At 38.7% G+C, this 14,254-nt stretch overlaps 1 non-coding gene across 1 annotated transcript; it reads left to right on the plus strand.

Moving 5' to 3' along the window:
* Positions 1 to 6,208: 6,208 nt before the first annotated feature.
* Positions 6,209 to 6,316, plus strand: LOC148553298 (small nucleolar RNA R71). Its single transcript, XR_015893751.1, has one exon. It is a non-coding gene; the product is annotated as a small nucleolar RNA R71 (small nucleolar RNA).
* The last annotated feature ends 7,938 nt before the right edge of the window (positions 6,317 to 14,254 follow it).

The following is a 14,254-nucleotide window of genomic DNA, read 5'->3' on the forward strand; positions in this document are numbered from 1 at the left end:
TTAGCTCAACTAGAACATTCCTCCAATTAAAGTTGCTTGACCAATCAATCCCTGTGGGATTCGACCTCACTCTATTGTGAGTTGTTACTTGACGACAATTCGGTATACTTGCCGAAGGAGATTTGATGAGAGACAAGTTTCCGTGCATCAGTATCTCTGTAGATCTGGCAAAGGTAAATGTCATTTCTAGTTTATCTTACCCCTCCTCCCTGAGGGAAGTCTGTTCGTTCCTTGGCCATGTAGGTTTTTACCGGAGATTTATCAAGGACTTCAGTAAGGTAGCTTTGCCTTTAGCCAGACTGCTGCAGAAGGATGTTGAGTTCGAGCTGAGTAAGGACTGTATGGAAGCGTTTGATAAGCTGAAGATCGCCTTGACTCAAGCTCTGCTGATTGTGAGAGGACCAGACTGGAGCCAGCCTTTTGAGATTATGTGTGACGTCTCCAACCATGCAGTAGGAGCGGTGCTGGCTCAGCACGAGGGTAAAGATCCTTTTGTAATTGCTTATGCTTCTAAGACATTAGGCACTGCTCAGTCTAATTACATTACCACTGAAAAAGAGCTTCTAGCTATTTGGTGCACGAAATTGTGATGTCCAGGCTCAAACTATTCCTGGCACATGAGCAACTTGGTACGCGTAATCGTGATTACACATTCATAAATTGTCACAACTTCGATACAACTAACCAGCAAGTGCACTGGGTCGTCCAAGTAATACCTTACGTGAGTAAGGGTCGAATCCCACGGAGATTGTTGGTATGAAGCAAGCTATGGTCACCTTGCAAATCTCAGTCAGGCGGATATAAAACAGTTATGTGGTTTTCGAATATTAATTAATAAGATAGGGATAGAAATACTTATGTAAATCATTGGTAGGAATTTTAGATAAGCGAATGGAGATGCTTTTCGTTCCTCTGAACCTCTGCTTTCCTGCTATCTTCATCCAATCAGTCTTACTCCTTTCCATGGCTGGCTTTATGTGATACATCACCACTGTCAATGGCTACTTTCGGTCATCTCTCGGGAAAATGATCCAATGCCCTATCACGGCACGGCTAATCGTCTGGAGGCATCACCCTTGTCAATGGCTTCATCTTATCCTCTCAGTGAATAATATGCTCACGCACCCTGTCACGGCACGGCTATTCATCTGTCGGTTCTCGATCATGTTGGAATAGGATTTACTATCCTTTTGCGTCTGTCACTAACGCCCTGCAATCGCGAGTTAGGAGCTCGTCACAGTCATTCAATCATTGAATCCTACTCGGAATACCACAGACAAGGTTTAGACCTTCCGGATTCTCTTGAATGCCGCCATCATTCTAGATTACGCCACGAAGATTCCAGTTAGGAGATCTAAGAGATACTCATTCTAGCTTATTTCATGTAGAACAGAAGTGTTTGTCAAGCACGCGTTCATAAGGGAGAAGGATGATGAGCGTCACACATAAGCATCACCTTCATCACGTTCTTGGGTGCGAATGGATATCTTAGAAGCGAAATAAGAAGAATTGAATAGAAAATAGTAGTACTTTGCATTAATCTTTGAGGAACAGCAGAGCTCCACACCTTAATCTATGGCGTGTAGAAACTCTACCGTTAAAAATACATAAGTGAAGGTCCAGGCATGGCCGAGAGGCCAGCCCCTCTGATCTAAGAACCAGGCGTCCAAAGATGTCCTAAGATCCTAAGATGATCAAAAGATTAGTACAAGGTCCTATTTATAATAAACTAGTCACTAGGGTTTACATGAGTAAGTAATTGATGCATAAATCCACTTCCTGGGCCCACTTGGTGTGTGTTTGGGCTGAGCCTGAGTGTTGCACGTGCAGAGGCCATTTGTGGAGTTGAACGCCAGTTTCTGTGCCAGTTTGGGCGTTCAACTCTGGTTTTGGATCCTTTTCTGGCGCTGGACGCCAGATTTGGGCAGAAGGCTGGCGTTGAACGCCAGTTTACGTCGTTAATTCTTGGCCAAAGTATGGACTATTATATATTTCTGGAAAGCCCTGGATGTCTACTTTCCAACTCAATTGGAAGCGCGCCATTTCGAGTTCTGTAGCTCCAGAAAATCCACTTTGAGTGCAGGGAGGTCAGAATCCAACAGCATCAGCAGTCCTTTTTCAACCTCTGAATCTGATTTTTGCTCAAGTCCCTCAATTTCAGCCAGAAAATACCTGAAATCACAGAAAAACACACAAACTCATAGTAAAGTCCAGAAATGTGAATTTAACATAAAAACTAATGAAAACATCCCTAAAAGTAACTAGATTCTACTAAAAACATACTAAAAACAATGCCAAAAAGCGTATAAATTATCCGCTCATCACAACACCAAACTTAAATTGTTGCTTGTCCCCAAGCAACTGAAAATCAAATAGGATAAAAAGAAGAGAATATACTATAAATTCCAAACTATCAATGAAGCAGAGCTTCAATCATATGAGCGGGACTTATAGCTTTTTGCCTCTTGAATAGTTTTGGCATCTCACTTTATCCATTGAGGTTCAGAATGATTGGCATCTATAGGAACTTCAGATTTCGAATAGTGTTATTGACTTTCCTAGTTCAGTATGATGATTCTTGAACACAGCTTCTTTATGAGTCTTGGCCGTGGCCCTAAGCACTTTGTTTTTCAGTATTACTACCGGATACATAAATGCCACAGACACATAATCGGGTGAACCTTTTCAGATTGTGACTCAGCTTTGCTAAAGTCCCCAATTAGAGGTGTCCAGGGTTCTTAAGCACACTCTTCTTTTGCTTTGGACCTTGACTTTAACCGCTCAGTCTCAAGTTTTCACTTGACACCTTCACGCCACAAGCACATGGTTAGGGACAGCTTGGTTTAGCCGCTTAGACCAGGATTTTATTCCTTTAGGCCCTCCTATCCACTGATGCTCAAAGCCTTGGGATCCTTTTTATTTGCCCTTGCCTTTTGGTTTTAAGGGTTATTGGCTTTTTCTGCTTGCTTTTTCTTTTTCTTTCTATATATATTTTTTTTCTATTTTTTTTTTCGCCCCCCCTTTTTTTTTTTTCTGCAAGCTTTGTTCTTTGCTGCTTTTTCTTGCTTCAAGAATCATTTTTATGATTTTTCAGATTATCAAATAACATGTCTCCTAGTCATCATTCTTTCAAGAGCCAACATATTTAACATTCTTAAACAACAACTTCAAAAGACATATGCACTGTTCAAGCATTCATTCAGGAAAACAAGAAGCATTGTCACCACATCAATATAATTAAGCTAAGTTCAAGGATAAATTCGAAACTCATGTACTTCTTGTTCTTTTGAATTAAAACATTTTTCATTTAAGAGAGGTGATGGATTCATAGGACATTTATAACTTTAAGACAAAGTCACTAACTACTAATGATCATGTAATGAAGACACAAACATAGATAAGCACATAACATAGAAAACGAAAAACAGAAGAAATAAGAACAAGGAATAAATCCACCTTAGTGATGTCCTTGAGCTCTTCTATGTCTCTTCCTTGTCTTTGCTGCTCCTCCTTCATTGCTTTTAGATCTTCTCTGATTTCATGAAGGATGATGGAGTGCTCTTGATGTTCCACCCTTAGTTGCTTCCAATAATTGTGTGGAAGAAAATGTATCCCCTGAGGTATCTCAGGGATCTCTTGATTTGCAGTCAAATGTTCTACCACTGAGCTATAGACCCTTGATGGAAGCTTTTGTCTTCCCTTTCCTCTTTCTAGAGGTTTCTCTGGCCTTAGGTGCCATCAATGGTTATGGAAAAAAAAAAAAAGCTATGCTTTTACCACACCAAACTTAGAATGTTGCTCGCCCTCGAGCAAAAGAAGAAAGAATAGAAGAATAAGAAGAAGATATGGAGGAGATGGAGGGAGATGTGTATTTGGCCATATGGGTGGGATTGGGTGGGAAAGAGATGTTGGATTTTGAAGGAAAGTGGGTGTTTGGATGTGAGTGGTAAAGGGTTAATTAGGGAAGAGTGTTTATTGGGAATAGAGGATGATTGAGAAGAGAGAAGAGAGTGAGTGGAGGTGGGTGGGGATCCTGTGGGGTCCACAGATCCTGAGGTGATCCTGTGAGGTCCACAGATCTTGAGGTGTCAAGGCATTTACATCCCTGCACCAATTTAGGCATGTAAAATGCCCTTGCACACAACTCTGGGCGTTCAGCGCCAGGTTGGTGCCCATTTTGGGCGTTCAACGCCCATTTGCTGCCATTTCTGGCGTTGAACGCCAGAACCATGCTTGTTCTGGGCGTTCAGCGCCAGGATGCTCCCATTCTAGGCATTCAGCGCCAGAACTATGCTCTGTTCTGGCGTTTGAACGCCAGACAGATGCTCCTCCAGGGTGTGATTTTTCTTCTGCTGTTTTTGATTCCGTTTTTGAATTTTTTTGTTTATTTTGTGACTCCACATGATCATGAACCTAAGAAAACATGAAAAACAATAAAAATAAGAATGAGATAAACATTGGGTTGCCTCCCAACAAGCGCTTCTTTAATGTCAATAACTTGACAGTGGGCTCTCATGGAGCCTCACAGATGTGCAGAGCTTTGTTGAGACTCTCCAACACCAAACTTAGAGTTTGGATATGGGAGTTCAACACCAAACTTAGAGTTTGGTTGTGGCCTCCCAACACCAAACTTAGAGTTTGACTGTGGGGGCTCTGGTTGACTCTGCTTTGAGAGAAGCTTTTCAAGCTTCCTCTCCATGGTTGCAGAGGGAGATCCTTGAGTTTTGAATACAAGGGAGTTCTCATTCCATTGAAGGAATATTTCACCTCTGTCAACATCAATCACAGCTCTTGCTGTGGCCAGGAAAGGTCTTCCTAGGATGATGGATTCATCCTCTTCCTTTCCAGTATCCAGGACTATGAAATCAGTAGGTATGTAAAGGCCCTCAACCTTTACTAATACATCTTCTACTTGTCCATAAGCCTGTTTTCTTGAGCTGTCTGCCATCTCTAGTGAGATTTTAGCAGCTTGCACCCCATAGATTCCCAGTTTCTCTATTACAGAGAGGGGCATGAGGTTTATCCCTGAACCAAGGTCACACAGAGCTTTAAAGATCATGGTGCCTATGGTGCAGGGTATTATGAACTTTCCAGGATCCTGTCTCTTCTGAGGCAATGTCAGTTGATCCAGATCACTTAGTTCATTGATGAACAAGGGAGGTTCAACTTCCCAAGCATCAATGCCAAATAATTTGGCATTCAGCTTCATGATTGCACCAAGAAACTTGGCAGTTTGCTCTTCAGTGACATCCTCATTCTCTTCAGAAGAGGAATACTTCTCAGAGCTCATGAAGGGCATAAGGAGGTTCAATGGGATCTCTATAGTCTCTAGATGAGCCTCAGAGTCCTTTGATTCCCCAGAGGGAAGCTCCTTATTGACCACTGGACGTCCCAGGAGGTCTTCCTCCTTGGGATTCACGTCCTCTCCTTTCCTCACAGGTTCGGCCATGGCACTTATGTCAATGGCCTTGCACTCTCCTTTTGGGTTCTCTTCTGTATTGCTTGGGAGTGTACTAGGAGGGATTTCAGTGATTCTTTTACTCAGCTAGCCCACTTGTGCTTCCAAATTTCTAATGGAAGACCTTGTTTCATTCATGAAACTTACAGTGGCCTTAGATAGATCAGAGACTAGATTTGCTAAATTAGAAGCGTTTTGTCCAGAGTTCTCTGTCTGTTGCTGAGTTGATGATGGAAAAGGTTTGCTATTGCTAAACCTGTTTCTTCCACCATTGTTAAAGCCTTGTTGAGGCTTCTGATCCTTCCATGAGAAATTTGGATGATTTCTCCATGTTGAGTTATAGGTGTTTCCATAAGGTTCACCTAAGTAATTTACCTCTGCTATTGCAGGGTTCTCAGGATCATAGGCTTCTTCTTCAGAAGATGCCTCTTGAGTACTGTTGGATGCAGCTTGCATTCCATGCAGACTCTGAGAAATCATATTGACTTGCTGAGTCAATATTTTATTCTGAGCCAATATGGCATTCAGAGTATCAACTTCAACAACTCTCTTCTTCATAGGCGTCCCATTACTCACAGGATTCCTTTCAGAAGTGTACATGAACTGGTTATTAGCAACCATGTCAATGAGTTCTTGAGCTTCTGCAGGCGTTTTCTTTAGGTGAATGGATCCACCTGCAGAGGTGTCCAGTGACATCTTTGATAGCTCAGATAAACCATCATAGAATATATCCAGGATGGTCCATTCTGAAAGCATGTCAGAAGGACACTTTTTGGTCAACTGTTTGTATCTTTCCCAAGCTTCATAGAGGGATTCACCTTCTTTCTATCTGAAGGTTTGAACATCAGCTCTAAGCTTGCTCAGCTTTTGAGGAGGAAAGTACTTGGCTAAGAAAGCCGTGACCAACTTATCCCAAGAGTTCATGCTGTCTTTAGGTTGAGAATCCAACCATAATCTAGCTCTGTCTCTTACAGCAAAAGGGAAAAGCATGAGCCTGTAGACTTTAGGATCTACTCCATTAGTCTTAACAGTATCACATATCTGCAAGAATTCAGTTAAGAACTGAAAAGGATCTTCAGATGGAAGTCCATGAAACTTGCAGTTCTGCTGCATCAGAGAAACTAATTGAGGTTTCAGCTCAAAGTTGTTTGCTCCAATGGCAGGAATGGAGATGCTTCTTCCATGTAAATTGGAATTAGGTGCAGTAAAGTCACCAAGCATCCTCCTTGCATTATTATTATTTTCGGCTGCCATCTCCTCTGCCTGTTCGGAAATTTCTGAAAGGTTATCTCTGGATTGTTGTATTTTAGCTTCTCTTAATTTTCTCTTTAGAGTCCTTTCAGGTTCTGGATCTGCTTCCACAAGAATGTTCTTATCCTTGCTCCTGCTCATATGACAAGGAAGAATGGACAGAAAAATGATAATAATAATAGAGATCCTTTATACCACAGTATAGGGATCCCTTTGTGAGTGGAAGAGAAGGGGGAGACAAAGAATGTGATGTAAGGGAAGAAATGCAACTGTACGAATGGAAGAGATGTGAGATGAGATGTTAGGATATGAATGAATAAATAGAATAGGATGAGAGAGAGAGAGGGAATTTTTGAAAATTATGTTTGAAAAGGAGTTAGTGATTTTTGAAAATTGGTTTTTGAAAATGTGTTAGTAATTTTCGAAAATTAAGATTTAAAAATTAAAACAATTAATAAATTAAAAAGAAATTTTGAAAAAGGGGAGAGATATTTTCGAAAAATGAGAGAGAGAGAGTTAGTTAGGTGGTTTTGAAAAAGTTAAGAAACAAACAAAAAGTTAGTTAGTTAGTTGAAACAAATTTTGAAAAGATAAGAAGTTAGGAAGTTAGAAAAGATATTTTGAAAAGATATTTTTGAAAAAGATAAGATAAGAAGATATTTTTGAAAAGATATGATAGAAATTAGTTTTGAAAAAGATTTGATTTTTAAAATCTCAATTAATGACTTGATTCATAAGAAATCACAAGATATGATTCTAGAACTTAAAGTTTGAATCTTTCTTAACAAGCAAGTAACAAACTTCAAATTTTTGAATCAAAACATTAATTGATTATGTTATTTTCGAAAATTTGATATAAAAATAAGAAAAAGATTTTTGAAAAATATTTTTGGAATTTTCGAAAATAACTAAGAATTTTGAAAAAGATTTGATTTTTGAAAAAGATATTGAAAAAGATAAGATTTTCAAATTGAAAATTTGATTTGACTCATTGGCAACAATTTGATTTTAAAAATTTTTTAAAAAGTCAACTCAAATTTTTGAATTTGATGAGAGAAAAAGGGAAAGATATTTTTTTTTTTTGATTTTTTGAATTTTTATGAAAACATGAAAAATATGCAATGCATGAAATTTTTAGATCAAAACAATGAATGCATGCAAGAATGCTATGAATGTCAAGATGAACACCAAGAACACTTTGAATGTCATGATGAACATCAAGAACATATTTTTGAAAAATTTTTAATGCAAAGAAAACATGCAAGACACCAAACTTAGAATTCTTTAATGCTTAGACACTAAGAATTCAAGAATGCATATGATAAACATGAAAAGACACAAAACAAAAAATCATCAAGATCAAACAAGAAGACTTACCAAGAACAACTTGAAGATCATGAAGAACACTATGAATGCATGATATTTTCGAAAAAATGCAAGATGCATATGCAAGTGACACCAAACTTATGATATGACTCAAGACTCAAACAAGAAACAGAAAATATTTTTGATTTTTATGATTTTCTAATTTTTTTTGGATTTTTATTTTATATTTTTCGAAAAATTATATGAAAAAGAAAATAAGTATTCCAAAATTTTTAATATGAATTCCAGGAATCTTGCCATGTTAGTCTAAAGCTTCAGTCCATGAATTAGACATGGCTCACTAGCCAGCCAAGCTTTCAATGAAAGCTCTAGTCCAAAACACTAGACATGGCCAATGGCCAGCCAAGCTTTAGTCTTTAACACGAGAGTATATTGCTCTTTATAGCAAATTGCAAGCCTCAGTCCAAATAAATTTAGACATGGCTTTACAGCTAGCCAGGCTTTACAGCTAGCCAGGCTTTACATGCTTCATGAAACACTAGAATTCATTCTTAAAAATCTTGAATAAGATTTTTGAAAACATTTTTATTTATTTTTTTTTCAAAAACATATGAGAGATTTTTGAAAATATTTTTTGAAAAATTTTTGAAAATAAAGTAAAAAGAAAATTACCTAATCTGAGCAACAAGATGAACCGTCAGTTGTCCAAACTCAAACAATCCCCGGAAACGGCGCCAAAAACTTGTTGTTGTTGCCGGGATTGGGATCTCAGACGATTCTTGGCACCAAACAGGAACAATTAAGTCCCCGGCAACGGCGCCAAAAACTTGGTGCACGAAATTGTGATGTCCAGGCTCAAACTATTCCTGGCACGTGAGCAACTTGGTACGCGTAATCGTGATTACACATTCATAAATTGTCACAACTTCGATACAACTAACCAGCAAGTGCACTGGGTCGTCCAAGTAATACCTTAAGTGAGTAAGGGTCGAATCCCACGGAGATTGTTGGTATGAAGCAAGCTATGGTCACCTTGCAAATCTCAGTCAGGCGGATATAAAACAGTTATGTGGTTTTCGAATATTAATTAATAAGATAGGGATAGAAATACTTATGTAAATCATTGGTAGGAATTTCAGATAAGCGAATGGAGATGCTTTTCGTTCCTCTGAACCTCTGCTTTCCTGCTATCTTCATGCAATCAGTCTTACTCCTTTCCATGGCTGGCTTTATGTGATACATCACCACTGTCAATGGCTACTTTCGGTCATCTCTCGGGAAAATGATCCAATGCCCTGTCACGGCACGGCTAATCGTCTGGAGGCATCACCCTTGTCAATGGCTTCATCTTATCCTCTCAGTGAATAATATGCTAACGCACCCTGTCACGGCACGGCTATTCATCTATCGGTTCTCGATCATGCTGGAATAGGATTTACTATCCTTTTGCGTCTGTCACTAACGCCCTGCAATCGCGAGTTAGGAGCTCGTCACAGTCATTCAATCATTGGATCCTACTCGGAATACCATAGACAAGGTTTAGACCTTCCGGATTCTCTTGAATGCCGCCATCATTCTAGCTTACGCCACGAAGATTCCGGTTAGGAGATCTAAGAGATACTCATTCTAGCTTATTTCATGTAGAACAGAAGTGTTTGTCAGGCACGCGTTCATAAGGGAGAAGGATGATGAGCGTCACACATAAGCATCACCTTCATCACGTTCTTGGGTGCGAATGGATATCTTAGAAGCGAAATAAAAAGAATTGAATAGAAAACAGTAGTACTTTGCATTAATCTTTGAGGAACAGCAGAGCTCCACACCTTAATCTATGGCGTGTAGAAACTCTACCGTTGAAAATACATAAGTGAAGGTCCAGGCATGGCCGAGAGGCCAGCCCCTCTGATCTAAGAACCAGGCATCCAAAGATGTCCCAAGATCCTAAGATGATCAAAAGATTAGTAAAAGGTCTTATTTATAATAAACTAGTCACTAGGGTTTACATGAGTAAGTAATTGATGCATAAATCCACTTCCTGGGCCCACTTGGTGTGTGTTTGGGCTGAGCCTGAGTGTTGCACGTGCAGAGGCCATTTGTGGAGTTGAACGCCAGTTTCTGTGCCAGTTTGGGCGTTCAACTCTGGTTTTGGATCCTTTTCTGGCGCTGGACGCCAGATTTGGGCAGAAGGCTGGCGTTGAACGCCAGTTTACGTCATTAATTCTTGGCCAAAGTATGGACTATTATATATTTCTGGAAAGCCCTGGATGTCTACTTTCCAACTCAATTGGAAGCGCGCCATTTCGAGTTCTGTAGCTCCAGAAAATCCACTTTGAGTGCAGGGAGGTCAGAATCCAACAGCATCAGCAGTCCTTTTTCAACCTCTGAATCTGATTTTTGCTCAAGTCCCTCAATTTCAGCCAGAAAATACCTGAAATCACAGAAAAACACACAAACTCATAGTAAAGTCCAGAAATGTGAATTTAACATAAAAACTAATGAAAACATCCCTAAAAGTAACTAGATTCTACTAAAAACATACTAAAAACAATGCCAAAAAGCGTATAAATTATCCGCTCATCACTATTGTTTTTGCTCTGGATAAATTCCGAGCCTACTTACTTGGTGCTAAGGTGGTAGTGTACTCAGACCACGCAGCTCTAAAATATTTATTAGCTAAAAAAGAGACCAAACCAAGGTTGATACATTGGATACTGTTGCTGCAAGAATTTGATTTAGAAATTAAAGATAGGAGTGGTTCCCAGCATTTAGTGGCGGACCACTTGAGTCGCCTTGAGCACATAAAGGATGACTCCACTCCTATCAATGATGCTTTTCCATTTGATAGCTTGCACACCATATCTGAAGTAGTCCATTGGTACGCACCTATAGCTAATTATTTGGTTAGTCATACCTTCCCTCCTAATTTCACTAAGCACCAGAAAGAAAAGCTTAAGAGCGAATCCAAATACTACATATGGGATTACCCATATTTATGGAGATGTGGTGCTGACCAAATAATTAGAAGGTGTGTGCCCCAATCAGAATTCTGGTCAATCTTAGAGGCCTGCCACTCTTCAGAGAGTGGTGGACATTTTGGTCCTCAAAGAACAACTAGAAAATTTTTAGATTGTGGATTCTGGTGGCCCACACTATTTAAGGATGCCACTGGGATGATTGGATTTTTGACGGTTTAGAATTTCACTAATGAAGTCTCGTTGTAAAGTATAGTTTCTAAACCAACAATAATCCTTTCATACAAAAATTTTGTTTGTCACAAGTACAAACCCCTAAAATTATAAACCGAAGTATTCAAACCTCGGGTCGTTCTCCCTAGGAATTGCGATAAAGTGTCTTGTTATTGGTTATGAGTTATTTTTGGGGTTTTGATAAGAGACATGAAAGATAAATGGCAAGGAAGTAAACTAATAGCTAAAAAGGTCTTGGCAAGGGTTGGTGGTTAAGGATCTCTATCCCTATCACTAACCACAACATGAGAATTGGCAAGGATCAATCCCATTAAATCATCCTTTAACTAGTAAAGGAAAGTCAAATGAGCTAAATCAATCCAAGTCCAAAACTCCTAGCTCTCCACTAATTGAATTAATGAGAACTAGAGTCAATGGCTCCCAATCATCAATTACTTGGACATTAGTAACTCAAGAGTTCCTAAGTTACCTTCCCAAGCCAAGAGCATAAAAATCTATTCTAACATCCTTCCAAGCATTTCATCAAACACTTGGAAGGCATAAAAGGAAAGCATAGTAAAATTGCAAGGAAAGTAAATCTACACTACTCAATTGCAAGGAATTAAACAACAACAATTCAAATGAACAATAAAGGAACATAAAAACATAACTTGCATTAAAGAGAAATAGAAGAACAAAAGTGCATCAACATAAAAGTAGAGAATTACAAAAATTAAATGCTAAACTAGAGAGAAGAGATGTAGAAGAAGAAGAATTACAAAAGGAAAAATGAATCAAAGCATGAAATTAACCTAGATCTAAGAATTCCTAATCTAGATCTAACATAATCCTAATCCTAGAGAGAAATGAGAGCTTCTCTCTCTAAAACTAACTTTCCCTCCAAAAACTATACTAAATAGCATCAGAATTGAGTTAGAATTGGGCCTGGAAAGCCCAGAAATTGCCCCCAGCAGATTCTCTTTAAATGGGTCACATGCGAACACCGACGCGTACGCGCACGTCACGCGTACGCGTCGCTTAGCAATTTTCCATCCTTGCGTACGCGTTATGTGCATGTACGCGTCGCCTTGCGACCTCGTCGTTTCACGTGTGCGCGTCTGCTGCTCGTGCACGAGGATTGAATTTCTCCCAATCATTGCTTTTCCATGATTTCTCCACTTTTCATGCTTTTCTCTTCATTCCATTGATCCATTCCTAGCCTTTCCAATCTGAAAGGCATATCAAGGCATCTAGTGGAATCAAGGGTGAATTAGAATTAACAATTAAGGGCCTAAAAAGCATGTTTTCACACTTAAGCACAAATTAGGAGACAATCATGAAACCATGCTATTTCATTAAATAAATGTGGGTAAGAGGTCATAAAAGTCCCTAAATTGAGCACAAGATAAACCCTAAAAATGGGGTTTATCAACCTCCCCACATTTAAACCATAGCATGTCCTCATGTTAGATCAAGAAGGAAACAAAGGGTATCAACATTTATTCAATGTAAACTAACTAAATGCAATCTACCTATATGCAACTATCTAAATGCATGCACTTGCTTGGTCAAAACAAATCAACTCCCAAGAATTTCAATATAAGCACAAGGGCTAAAGGTATTAATAACCAACCTAAACCAAAATTGAATTGAGCTAGTAAAGGTTTTACAAACTTGCAAGAAAAGTGATGATCATAGGTGAAAACACGTAATTGAGCAATCGAACCCTCACTGGAACTGTTTGCACTCTATTCGCTCAAGTGTTTAGGGTTGATTCACTCAATTCTCCCCCAATCATGCTTTCCAAGATTTGTTTTTCTTTTAACAATCAACATTTATTTCATGCCTGCATACAATTATCATAACACATATATGGTCAAATGGACTAGAAATTTGAATCTTTGATTAACCTAGACTTTCCCACTTAACCGATGACATCCTATGCAATTTAGGCTAACCTAACTACCCATTTTTCACTTTTTCACATACTCATGTATTTTCTTTTTATCATAACACATATGCATTGATCTTTATTGAGCTTTACTTTGGGGCATTTTGTCCCCTTTTTATTTCTTTCTTTTTCTTATTTTTTTTCTATTTTATTTTTTTTTCTTTTCCATATTATTTTTTTTCTTTTTCTTTTTCTTTTCTTTTTCTCTTTTTTTTTTTCTTTCTTTCAAACTATATACATGAACATCAATGCATAAGGTCAATACATTTAATCAATACATGAGCATGTAGCCAATTCCCAATATTTTCAACAAAAATATAAAACTAACATTTTCTCAACCAATGTCCCATGTTTACTGATAAACTCATATTTTATGACTAATCTTGTGCTCAATTAAGTGTTTTTATCAATTTTTCACCCACTTATACATGTAAATGGTTTTTCTATTCCTTCCATATTTTATGATATATGTGAAAACATGTTTCCTATGCTTTAAAAATATTAAATTTAATTATTATTTATTACCATTCGATCCCGTGATCTATGTGTTAAGTATTTTCAGACTTTATAGGGTAGGAATGGCTTAGAGGACAGAAAGGAAACATACAAAAATGGAAGGAAAGCACAAAAATGGAGTTTTGAAGAAAAGGCTGCGACGCGAACGCGTGGACGACGCGGACGCGTGCCAAGCGCAAAATGGCAGCGACGCGTATGCATGGATGACGCAGACGCGTGCCTAGAGCAAAACACAACTGACGCGCATGCATGACCGACGCGTTCGCGTGATAAGGAAACCTCCATGATGACGCGCACACGTGACCCACGCGCATGCGTGACAGACGCCACGTGCAGGAATCTGCATAAAATGCCCTCAGTGATTTCTGGGCCCCTTTTCGGCCCAGATCCAGACCCATAAACACAGAATAGAAGCTAGAGAATGGGGGAATCAACAAGAACAATTCATACCACATTCATAATTCATAATTTTAGGTTTAGATATAGCTTTTAGAGAGAGAGGCTCTTTCCTCTCTCTTAGGATTTAGGATTAGGATTAGGATTTAGGATTTCTATTATGATTAGGCT

Source organism: Arachis ipaensis, chromosome B7 (genome assembly GCF_059453495.1).
Source record: "Arachis ipaensis isolate K30076 ecotype BB chromosome B7, ASM5945349v1, whole genome shotgun sequence".
Taxonomy (NCBI): Eukaryota; Viridiplantae; Streptophyta; class Magnoliopsida; order Fabales; family Fabaceae; genus Arachis; species Arachis ipaensis.